General features: G+C 44.5%; 1 protein-coding gene across 5 annotated transcripts in view; it reads left to right on the plus strand.

The window, feature by feature from the left end:
- LOC126174781 (axotactin) overlaps positions 1 to 13,537 on the plus strand; it is a 567,513-nt gene that overhangs the window by 99,988 nt on the left and 453,988 nt on the right. The gene's annotated exons all lie outside the window — the stretch shown is intronic.

The raw sequence follows: 13,537 nt of genomic DNA on the forward strand, positions 1-13,537 counted from the left end.
AGTATTCGTTACGAGTGACAGTGATGCTGAATCAAACATGAATTGAATCGGTCGCGAAATGTTCAGTTCAGTTCCTTCCACAAAAAGAAGTCGTACAGTGCCTCATATTTGCTAGTATGTATTATCTCGGAAAAATGGTACCTCTTTTACTGAATAAGTGAATTGTATTGATATGAAATAAAATGTAAGATTCACATTAATATGGATTATTATTCTGTCATACACATACAATATCTACTTAGCCCACATCGATTACAGTGACTTGACACATGTGGTGTCTTCTGCTCTCTCATACAAAGACTAGTTCTTCGACGTACACTGAAAAATCGTAGAAGACGTAACCTACACTCCTGGAAATTGAAATAAGAACACCGTGAATTCATTGTCCCAGGAAGGGGAAACTTTATTGACACATTCCTGGGGTCAGATACATCACATGATCACACTGACAGAACCACAGGCACATAGACACAGGCAACAGAGCATGCAGAATGTCGGCACTAGTACAGTGTATATCCACCTTTCGCAGCAATGCAGGCTGCTATTCTCCCATGGAGACGATCGTAGAGATGCTGGATGTAGTCCTGTGGAACGGCTTGCCATGCCATTTCCACCTGGCGCCTCAGTTGGACCAGCGTTCGAGCTGGACGTGCAGACCGCGTGAGACGACGCTTCATCCAGTCCCAAACATGCTCAATGGGGGACAGATCCGGAGATCTTGCTGGCCAGAGTAGTTGACTTACACCTTCTAGAGCACGTTGGGTGGCACGGAATACATGCGGACGTGCATTGTCCTGTTGGAACAGCAAGTTCCCTTGCCGGTCTAGGAATGGTAGAACGATGGGTTCGATGACGGTTTGGATGTACCGTGCACTATTCAGTGTCCCCTCGACGATCACCAGTGGTGTACGGCCAGTGTAGGAGATCGCTCCCCACACCATGATGCCGGGTGTTGGCCCTGTGTGCCTCGGTCGTATGCAGTCCTGATTGTGGCGCTCACCTGCACGGCGCCAAACACGCATACGACCATCATTGGCACCAAGGCAGAAGCGACTCTCATCGCTGAAGACGACACGTCTCCATTCGTCCCTTCATTCACGCCTGTCGCGACACCACTGGAGGCGGGCTGCACGATGTTGGGGCGTGAGCGGAAGACGGCCTAACGGTGTGCGGGACCGTAGCCCAGCTTCATGGAGACGGTTGCGAATGGTCCTCGCCGATACCCCAGGAGCAACAGTGTCCCTAATTTGCTGGGAAGTGGCGGTGCGGTCCCCTACGGCACTGCGTAGGATCCTACGGTCTTGGCGTGCATCCGTGCGTCGCTGCGGTCCGGTCCCAGGTCGACGGGCACGTGCACCTTCCGCCGACCACTGGCGACAACATCGATGTACTGTGGAGACCTCACGCCCCACGTGTTGAGCAATTCGGCGGTACGTCCACCCGGCCTCCCGCATGCCCACTATACGCCCTCGCTCAAAGTCCGTCAACTGCACATACGGTTCACGTCCACGCTGTCGCGGCATGCTACCAGTGTTAAAGACTGCGATGGAGCTCCGTATGCCACGGCAAACTGGCTGACACTGACGGCGGCGGTGCACAAATGCTGCGCAGCTAGCGCCATTCGACGGCCAACACCGCGGTTCCTGGTGTGTCCGCTGTGCCGTGCGTGTGATCATTGCTTGTACAGCCCTCTCGCAGTGTCCGGAGCAAGTATGGTGGGTCTGACACACCGGTGTCAATGTGTTCTTTTTTCCATTTCCAGGAGTGTATTTGGCGAACCGATTCGCTAAATTCGATCGCGCTATAAATACAATTCATAAACAGAATAGAAACTACACCTTCGCATTGATGATAACCACTCTGCCACAGCAGTTAGTATTTAATCTGGACGGATTTCAACACACCAACATGGCTGGCATTCACTTCTTAATACAGAATTATTACCTTTTCTCCAGAAGCATATCTTGAGAGCCGTTTCAACAAAATATTTCAAATATGCAAACCATTGCTGCTTTCGTCCACACACACACACACACACACACACACACACACACACACGCACACACACACGCACACACGCACGCACACACACACGTGCGTGTATAATGAATTCAAGTTGCAGGCAATGCGCAGCTTCGCACGATTGTGCAAACATAAATGGAATGACAGAGCGGTCACATAACGAAATGTACCCCACATGCTTATAGCTTCCCTGTATTAAATGTAAAACATAAGTTTTTCATTGTAGGCAAGTGAAAACAGAACTTCCCGTACCCAGCGTTTTAGAGACATGACAATGAATATAACTGTAAAACAAGCTTTTCTCGTTAGTGTAATTTACGAGTCGCCCACGCTCGACAGTGCCATGAAATCGTGCTCATGTCAAGCTAATTGGGATTGCTGTTACACTCACACTTAATTTAATTACGTTATTGCGTAAAATATTTTTGTTATGACAAGGCTGCGACAGCTGTGTGCTTTTTTCCAATACAGAGTAGGACACAACAGTTTACATTAATGTTGTCCTACGCAACATTTCACTGAATACGCCACGCCAACATTACATTTCTTACTTCACAGTTAAAGTTCATGCACTTTGCGCCACTCCAAAATAACGCATCCCGTTTTATTATCTCAGTGTTGGCTTGGCTATATTTTAATTATTTTGTTAACTGTGTAGTGGACTGATAGCTGTCTTGAAAGTCTAAGCTTCTCAAAACACAAACCAACGTCGCTATAGACCCACCTACAAATATATCTCTGACTCCGATAGTACATTGTTTCGTACAAGGCGTTCAAAACAAGTGGCACTTATTCCTACACGAGGTAGTATTGTTACCCATGGGATTTATGCAACCCACAACTCCTTCAAATACCACGCGCAACGTCTTCATACTCTCACTCGCTACGTCCAAGCTGTCCTCCGTCATACAGAGGAAATGTATAGGATCTTTTTGTAGACAATTTAATGTAGTCAGATTTTGTACTAAGATATGTTTTCGCTACCGGCCGTAGTTTTCGAGTTATTCAAGAAGAACGTACAAAAGTGACATTCAGACGCGTTTTTCTTGAATGACTCGAAAACGGTGGCCTCCTGCGAAAACGTATCACAGTACAAAATTTAGCTCTATTAGATTTCCTAGAAAAATGTCTTTTTCAGTTTTGCTGTAGGACAGATAGTTTGCACGTAGCGAGTAACAGAACATAAAAACCTCCTATGTGCTTCTTGAAGGCATTATGAGTGCATAAAACCTATCAGTAGAGGCAGCTGAATAACCCTGTACGTCCAGAAACAAATGCCTGTTGACATATGGACGTTTTACTTGTGACATGTGGTGTGTAGTATTTATACAGGAAGTAGGATTCACAAGAGGGCATAGATAGTAAATTATTACAGTACCAATGTGTGGGCAGCTGCAAATCCTCGAGCTGTCATGGGGAAGGTTCAATATGGTTCAAATGGCTCTGAGAACTATGGGACTTAACATCTGAGGTCATCAGTCCCCTAGAACCTAGAACTACTTAAATCTAACTAACCTAAGGACATCACACACATCCATGCCCGAGGCAGGATTCGAACTTGTGACCGTAGCAGTAGCGCGGTTTCGGAGTGAAGCGCCTAGAACCTCTCGGCCACCGCGGACGGCCATGGGAAAGGGGGGGGGGGGTGACAAGGTGGCATCAGGATCAGAACGTTACCCTCGCAGAAAGGGAACGATTGTGATTTATGCATGCAGGGAGACCATCATACTATCTACGGATCGTGGGATGAAACTCCACCTCAATGTATGATGAGTGTTGGATTGGCTAAGGAGGCGCAGTAGCATGGCCTATCCTTTCATCAGCCTTAATCCCTCAGATTTACAACTGTAGGGACATTAGAAACATTGGTGTATGCCCGACCCATCGCTGGTTTGTAGACGTTGCATGAGAGTGTTACCAATGTATGTTTCGCAATCTGAAGGAACCCAAGTGGATGTGAAGGTGTGTGTGATTTACTGCGAAGAAGGATTGAAGGATGTGTCAAGATGCGAGGTAACGGGGAATGAGAGGACAAATTGTCCCAAATCTCGACAGATATTCGTTTCCGGACATATCATTGTAGGAAATTTTCTTCCAGTTTTGATCAGAATTCCGACAGATTTTGGATTCCGACAGACTTTAAGAAACAGTAGTATGGACCAAGAAAAAAGAAAATATGTCCAGTAAACACGGGCTCTAAAAGGCATTCCTGACCAGCTATGACATCTTGTTTATCTTCGCTGCTGTGAAACACGTCTCTTCCACTGAACATGTTCTCGTAGATTAATGTATGCGTATTCAATTGCAGAAGATAAAGAAAGGCAACGAGGGGAGAAGATTCAGAAAGAATGAAGGAGGAGGAAAAGGGTAAGAGAGAGAAAGAGAGAGAGAGAGAGAGAGAGAGAGAAGGCTTTGCAATTGAACGGTATACGAAGTGTTTTCAAAAATCAAAGGGAATTTTTAATACTTGGACAGAATTTTCTTTATTCGCCTACATAAATTTCACTTAAAAAGTGTGGTATAGTCCAGAGATCGCGCTGCTACAACAAAATCAGCTCCACGAATCTATACCACTGACACTTGTGAGTACTCGCTGCAATTCGCAACGACCAGTGGAAGACATTCCAGAAGACACACTCTGCCTCACTGCACAGCAGTGAGCAAAGCACTAAAGCCAGCGCTCACCCCAGTTCGAGACCTCAGCTACAGCAGTAAACGTCACGTGTAGGTCAGTGACATTTAAAGATTCTGATGAAACGTAGTCTTGTAAATGTTGCATTTTGTATTGCAAGAGAACAGTTTGTTAATCTTTGTATCAAGTGATGCTTTCATTGTCAATAACAACTGCAAAGTGAACTAATATTTCATATGTTCTAGTTGATGAGCCTTCTCCCAGAGAAATCAAAAAACCCACAGTTCTGGCCGGACGAAACTAGTTTCGACCGATCGCAATAAAAACCATCCCCTATTAAATGTTATACACTTATGCCAGAGCGTTTCAGTCACTGAAACATCTCCGAACTCGATCGTAGGATAGGTTTTTGCTCTGGCGGTGCTTGTAAAACAACGGACCTTCAAGATTATCTTAATTTTGGTGAAAAGAAAAAAAGTCTTGGGGGCCCATATCTAGAGAATGTGGAAATTGTGGCCACAGTACAGTGTTGTTTGGCACAAAAATTCGCAAGCAAGCAACGAAGTGTGAGCAGTTGCATTGTCTTGATGTGGGATCCTTGATTTTTTCCGGACTGCTTCACACAAATCACGTTTTTCTTGTAACTCCTTACTGATCGCCCTTGTGGCAAGAACTTATGGTGCTCTATGCTGCTAAATACGCACTTGAAATGCTACCACTGCGACGATTGAGCCTTAATTTCGAAGTTATATCCGTAAACCAACCTTTCATCACCTTTTATCAGACGAGATCGTTGTTCCCTCTATCTGGTGACTCCTGATCAAACTGAAGTCGCTGCTGTTTTTGTCGAAATTCAGCAATTTGTGAATAATTTTTGTTGCCCTAGGTTTCATACCGACAAAAACCGAGAAAATTTCAGGCTGTGAGCCAGCTGATGTGTCAACGTCATCAGAAATTTCTCTGACTATGATCTGTCTTCTTTCACTTTTCCCACGGCTCCGTGGGTTGATAATGTGCGAGGGCGTCCAGGGCGATAGTCATTTCGAACGTGGTCATGGCCTCCTCTGAAACACTTTTACTAATCGTAGATCCTTGCTTTACTTACATCAGACTCACCGAAATCAAAATTTAACTTTTCTAAATTTGTTTGCACTACATTCATTTATTCTACAGAAATTTAAAACAAAGTCTCTGATCCACATTTCTACTAAACAAATAATCGCCAGTACTAGCAAAACAATGTAATCTTTTTGACAGCTTCTAACAACCCCGTTCCCTCGGTTCAATAATCCTGACGATAAATAAATGAAGATAACTAGGTTTCAACATTTCTGTCAGCGTCAACTAACACAGAAATATATATATTTTATGTAGGGAAACGGAATTGTAGATAGTTTGACCCTATGTTGACTGAATCAGTAATTAGCAGTAAATAAATATAATCATCTTGATTTCTAGTGTAAATTATTGGCTCGGTTCTTTGTCTCCGTAAAATTCCGAGTACAAATCCTTCAGGGGCCCTGATCTTGACACGTTACCGGAAAGAATATTAACCTGTTAACGTCGAATGATCGCAGCATATTCTTGACTCCAACTTGGGCAACAACACGGTTCTCTTCATTTACGTAATGAATGAATCTGTTTAACACCTAAAAATTGTTTTTTTCGGATTCATTGGTTTTGTACTTTCTGATCTCACTAATGTAATACAAACATTAACTTTCTTGATACAGTCATTTTATCATACATATTTCAAAATACAAAATTTCACATTATTTAACCTGGAAGCAAGATAAAGACTTGGCTTCCTACTTCCGGTCTTCTCCAATACTTCTCAGAGACTCTCCAAAAAATGTTATAATACAGTAAACAAAGATACCACATATCATGGGCGCGAAGAGTTTGTGAGGTAATATTACAGTAAGTCTGAGTTGACAATTGTGAAGAAAGCAATAATCAGTACATAAACGTACACTCCTGGAAATGGAGAAAAGAACACATTGACACCGGTGTGTCAGACCCACCATACTTGCTCCGGACACTGCGAGAGGGCTGTACAAGCAATGATCACACGCACGGCACAGCGGACACACCAGGAACCGCGGTGTTGGCCGTCGAATGGCGCTAGCTGCGCAGCATTTGTGCACCGCCGCCGTCAGTGTCAGCCAGTTTGCCGTGGCATACGGAGCTCCATCGCAGTCTTTAACACTGGTAGCATGCCGCGACAGCGTGGACGTGAACCGTATGTGCAGTTGACGGACTTTGAGCGAGGGCGTATAGTGGGCATGCGGGAGGCCGGGTGGACGTACCGCCGAATTGCTCAACACGTGGGGCGTGAGGTCTCCACAGTACATCGATGTTGTCGCCAGTGGTCGGCGGAAGGTGCACGTGCCCGTCGACCTGGGACCGGACCGCAGCGACGCGCGGATGCACGCCAAGACCGTAGGATCCTACGCAGTGCCGCCACTTCCCAGCAAATTAGGGACACTGTTGCTCCTGGGGTATCGGCGAGGACCATTCGCAACCGTCTCCATGAAGCTGGGCTACTGTCCCGCACACCGTTAGGCCGTCTTCCGCTCACGCCCCAACATCGTGCAGCCCGCCTCCAGTGGTGTCGCGACAGGCGTGAATGGAGGGACGAATGGAGACGTGTCGTCTTCAGCGATGAGAGTCGTTTCTGCCTTGGTGCCAGTGATGGTCGTATGCGTGGTTGGCGCCGTGCAGGTGAGCGCCACAATCAGGACTGCATACGACCGAGGCACACAGGGCCAACACCCGGCATCATGGTGTGGGGAGCGATCTCCTACACTGGCCGTACACCACTGGTGATCGTCGAGGGGACACTGAATAGTGCACGGTACATCCAAACCGTCATCGAACCCATCGTTCTACCATTCCTAGACCGGCAAGGGAACTTGCTGTTCCAACAGGACAATGCACGTCCGCATGTATCCCGTGCCACCCAACGTGCTCTAGAAGGTGTAAGTCAACTACCCTGGCCAGCAAGATCTCCGGATCTGTCCCCCATTGAGCATGTTTGGGACTGGATGAAGCGTCGTCTCACGCGGTCTGCACGTCCAGCACGAACGCTGGTCCAACTGAGGCGCCAGGTGGAAATGGCATGGCAAGCCGTTCCACAGGACTACATCCAGCATCTCTACGATCGTCTCCATGGGAGAATAGCAGCCTGCATTGCTGCGAAAGGTGGATATACACTGTACTAGTGCCGACATTGTGCATGCTCTGTTGCCTGTGTCTATGTGCCTGTGGTTCTGTCAGTGTGATCATGTGATGTATATGACCCCAGGAATGTGTCAATAAAGTTTCTCCTTCCTGGGACAATGAATTCACGGTGTTCTTATTTCAATTTCCAGGAGTGTATTTTGAGCAGAAAAAATAATTATATATTCCCAAGAAAACTTTTGGCAATGAATTTCATGATTTGGTTAATGTTAAACATGTAATTTTCTTCCGGTTACTGACGAACGAAACGAATCTAATTTCATAATATAATCGAAGCGCTTAGAATCAAAGAGGTGTAAGTGACAAAACCGAATATTTATAGAATTGTGCACCATACTACAGTCGAAGAACCAATCGATTTGGTGGCAAACTGATACAGGTGTATAGGGCTATCTGAACTGCTTCTTAGAGGTTATTTGCAGAACTACTTAACAAGAAGTGCACGTAGAACTTTTAGAGGGGAAAATAGTGTAGAATCTGAGTTCGGTAATTGCAGATCAAAATTATAGTATATCAGCAAGTAGTTTAACGTCTAAGTACAGTAAAGCCACGGAAGCTCCGTCATGGAGAAGGCAGTGACGTTAAACTCTTGTGATGAGAAACCTATAAAAAGGCCTGATCGTCATTATTACCGCCTTTTTTCCTTGATTGTTTCGTTAAAGGGCGAGGAACCCGTGTCAGTCAGCGAGACAATAATTAGATTGGACTTTATCGTGTTAAGATTCACGATAAACTGTTAGAATATTACGGAGATTAAAAGTGATGTAGTGTACGATCTCTGACTATTAGTAGCAACGGAGTATTAAGGGGATTTTAGGACTTAAGTGCTACATTGGAACTTTACGGACATACAGATGACAGAAACTCAAATTATCTGCTGATACGAGTGAATTCAGAGGTACCGGTATTCAGGTACTAACGTGTGGACATTTGAAAGTGTCGTGTGCCGTTAGTTGCGAATCTGGACGTAGCGCGTGTATATCGGCATTTGCGGACTATTTAGATTCCTCCAGGCTAGGAACCTTTTAAATAGGCCATCATCCATCACCACCATCTTAATCCTTGAATATAGAGTGAAAGTGAAATACAAGAGTGTTGTACTTATTTCATTTACCTAGTACTAATCAGTGAAGGTTTTACGGAACCAACAGCTAGTCAGCAGTAAGTCAGCACCATCTAGCCGAAAGCGTAGGCATTAACTAACACGCTAACTGAAGTGAACGTTTACGTGTTTTACGGACTGCTTAACATGAACTTTTGTGACTCTTTGACGTCCCCACTCCCTCTGAAAGGTGGCGCAGGCTGTCTTAATTATAAAAGGGGAGGGTTTTAGCCTGGAAAATTACTAAATAAAAGCGATATTTACAAGACTCGCAGTAATAGCAAGACACAAGGCCTGCACCTCATCGGAGAGTCGTCGCTGTCACGTCGGGAAGTAAAGCCGGAAAACCTACCGACGATACGTATCTACGAGAAGACGTCGACGTGGAGTGCCTAAAAAGGGAACCACAAGAGAGTTGGGGATGCTTCAGTATCGGATAAGGCTAATACTGTACAGATACGTCTCAGAAACATTTACTAGCACAACAACGAAAGAATCGCACAGCTCGTTTGTGCCGAGGAAACAGAGAGAGAGGGCAGTGCCACAGGTGCCCCAGGCAATTGCCCGTGCGCCAACAGGCGGCAGGTTGCGCAGTGGTCCGCTGCCCCAGGAAGTGGCAGCGGCCGTGCTTCCGCCCGCCCCCGCAGCATCGGCGCTCCTTGCGTGGGAGGCGGTGCCTGCACGCACGCGGCTCCGGCAGACACCTGCGCCAGTCGTGCCGCGACTACCGTCCGACGGGCATCGGGCGCGCAGCGGTCAGCCAGCAAGCCGGGTCCCGACACCTCTCTCCAGGTAAAAGGCACTGGTCCCGTCTCAGTTATAATGGAGGGAAGTCGCGAACAGCCGTCGAAAAGTATTCCTCAATAATCACCGCTTATGACAATTTGGGACATGTTCACAGTGCGGTTTTAGTATTTTATCCATGTAGCACATGTAGGCCCTCCAGAAAACCGGAATATCGAAATAATCAGCAACCAGTTGCGTAAAAGAAATTTAATTTCTTAACCGGTTTCAGGCATGTACTACCTTCTTCAGAATGTTACAACTATCGTATTATTTGCGAGTGTCAACAATAAGATGCGTGCAACATATTGCTGTTGTCATGTGGTTCAATGCGCCTGTACAAAAGTGGTATAATGAAGCCAAACAATAAGTGCAGACGTCATGCCAGCTCTGGTATGATGTCAGCACTCGTTGTTCGGCTCCTTTACACCATTGTTGTACAGGCACACATGCAGTATGTTGCATGCATCTTCTTGTTGACACTCGCAAATACATCTACACCTACGTGATTACTTTGCTATTCACAATAAAGTGCCTGGCAGAGGGTTCAATGAACCACCTTCAAGTTGTCTATCTACCGTTCCACTCTCGAACGGCACGTGGGAAAAACGAGCACTTAAATTTTCTCTGCGAGCCCTGATTTCCCTTATTTTATCGTGATGATCATTTCTCCCTATGTAGGTGGGTGCCAACAGAATGTTTTCGCAATCGTAGGAGAAAACTGGTGATTCAAATTTCATGAGAAGATCCTGTCGCAGCGAAAAATGCCTTTGTTATAATGATTGCCACTCCAATTCACGTATCATGTCTGTGACACTATCTCCCCTATTTCGCGATAATACAGAACGAGCTGCCCTTCTTTGTACTTTTTCGATGTCATCCGTCAGTCCCACCTGATGTGGACTCCACACCGCACAGCAATACTCCAGAATAGAGCGGACAAGCGTAGTGTAAGCAGTCTCTTTAATAGACCTGTTGCACCTTCTTAGTGTTCTGCCAATGAATCGCGGTCTTTGGTTTGCTCTACCCACAATATTATCTATGTGATCGTTCCAATTTAGGTTATTTGTAATTGTAATCCCTAAGTGTTTAGTTGAATTTACAGCCTTCAGATTTGTGTGACTTATCCCGTAATCGAAATTTAGCTGGTTTCTTTTAGTACTCATGTGAATAACTTCACACTTTTCCTTATTCAGGGTCGATTGCCATGCGATAGTTATAGCCCTCTGAAGAAGGATACTAAGTGCCCAAAACCGGATTGGAAAGTAAATTTCCTTTATGCAACTAGTTTCTGATTATTTCGATGTTTCGGTTTTTTGGTGACCCTGCAGGTGCTTACCCTGCGCTACATAAGTCACACCCACAAATCTATATATACATACGTACTGCAAAACATTGTACAGTGCATTATGAAGGCACATCGCATCAATGTTACCGATTTTCTGCGCTCTTCGATTTGCGCTTTGACCGAGGGGAACAATAAATGTCTACTGGGTACAAATGATAACTGTTTGCAAGATATCAGAGACGAACAATTTGATATAAGACATTGTGGTCTAACAAGCCGGCAAACAGCCTCAAATTGACCTACAAAAGCCATCTAAGTTACGGCGCATCTACACGTAATGATTACTCTGCAATTCACATTTAAGTGCCTGGAAGGGGGTTCATCGAACCACCTTCAAGCTGTTTCTCTACCTTTCCATTCTCAAACAGAACAAGGGAAAAACAAACACTTAAATAATTCTGTCGTAGCTCTGATTTCTGTTATTTTATTATGATGATGATTCCTCCCTGTATAGGTGGGGGCCGATAAAATATTTTCAAACATTTAGAAGAAAGATGTTGATCGAGAAGAATCCTGCCGCAAATGAAAACGCTTTTGTCTTAATGATTGCCACTCCAATTCACGTGTCATATCCGTGGCGCTCTCTCCCCTATTTCTTGATAGCACAAAGCGAGATGCCCTTCTTTGAACATTTTCGACATCCTCCGTCGACCCTATCTGATGCGGATCCCACACTGCACAGCAATATTCCAGGAGAGAACGTACAAGCGTAGTATAGGCAGTCTCTTTATTAGACCTGTTGCACTTTCTCAGTGTCCTGCCAATAAATCGTAGTCTTTGGTATGCTCTACCCTCAACATTATCTATATATAACCATTCCAATTTAAGTTATTCGTAATTACAATCCCTAATTATTTAACTGAATTACAGCCTTTAGATTTGTGTGATTTATCGTGTAAGGGAAATTTAGCGGATTCCTTTTGATACTCATATGAATGACTTCACACTTTTCATTGTTTAGAGCCAACTGCCACTTTTCGCACCGTACGGGTATCTTGTCTAAATCGTCTTGCAATTTGTTTTGACCATCTGTTGACTTTATAAGACGGTAAATGACAGCATCATCTGCAAACAATATAAGAGTGCTACTCATCTCCTAAATCGTTTATGTAGATCAGGAGCAGCAGAGAATCCATGACGTTTTCTTGAGGAACGTCAGATATTACTTTTGTTTTACTCGATGACTTTCCGTCAATTACTACGAACTGTGACCTTTCTGAAAGGAAATCACGAATCTAGTCGCACAACTGAGACGATATCACACAGTCACGCAATTTGTTTAGAAGGCGCTTTTGAGGTGCAAGGTCAAAAGACCTCTGTAAATCGAAAAATATGGATTGAATCTGGCATCCCCTGTCAACGGCGCTCATTACTTCGTGAGAATAAAGAGTTAGTTGTGTTTCACAAGAACTATATTTTTCTGAATCCGTCTTGGTTGTTTTTCAATAAATCGTTTTCTTGGAGTTAATTCATAATGTTTGAACACAGTATATGTTCCAAAACCCTACTGCAAATCGAACTTAGCGATGTGGCTCTGTAATTCAGCGGATTACTCCTTTTTCCTTTCCTGGGTATTGGTCTGACCTGTGCAGGGCCGCCACGGGAAATAAAATCGTGCTTAAATGTTAAAAACTCCTTGTTCTTTCCCTCACAAAATACAAAACTGACTTTTTTGTATGTTTCACCTCAAAATATTGTGAATTTTTACAGCGCGAAACTAATATTTAAATCGTTTTATTTGTCTGACTTTCTTACTACGAAACTACTGTGCTTGTAAGGGTTAATTTTACATCGAATTGTAAACATAACTAGTATTTGCATAAAGTTTAAAAAAGTCTTTTTTGTTTCATTGCCCTGATGATGCATTAAATTAATATATTGAGTAAATAGGTGACGAATCCCGTGTCGTAAGAGAGCGAGAGGATATTGAAAATCATGCGGTATCCATGCGTCGTGGCTAAGGTGGCTTTTATAGGTCAATTTTAGGTCGTTTTTCGGCTTGATAGACAGCAAGTGTCCTATACAAAATTGCTCGTCTCGACTTCCGCTACAGCACTGCGGTTTGTTACAAGCAGTCTCCCTACGCGAGATACACGATGGTGCCGGAATAACGTTCGTACAGTCTTCTTCGAAGAGAGGGTTTCTGAATTTTCTGAGAACAGTTCCACGAGAACTGTGTCGTCTTTCTTCCACACATTTCCATTTAAGTACTCCAAGTATTTCTATTGCCCGTTCGTATGGGCCTTTTATGACCCTAGCAACGCTTCCCTTAAGGGGTGTAGGACGTCAAACGGGCCGCCTTGGAGCAGGAAAGGCACCACAGAACATTTTAATTTTCACTGTCTATGTTTCACAAATAAATTCACAAAACTTTCTCAGCATGACCAGGAAGGATTCAGATTCACCC

Source organism: Schistocerca cancellata, chromosome 3 (assembly GCF_023864275.1).
Source record: "Schistocerca cancellata isolate TAMUIC-IGC-003103 chromosome 3, iqSchCanc2.1, whole genome shotgun sequence".
Classification (NCBI taxonomy): Eukaryota; Metazoa; Arthropoda; class Insecta; order Orthoptera; family Acrididae; genus Schistocerca; species Schistocerca cancellata.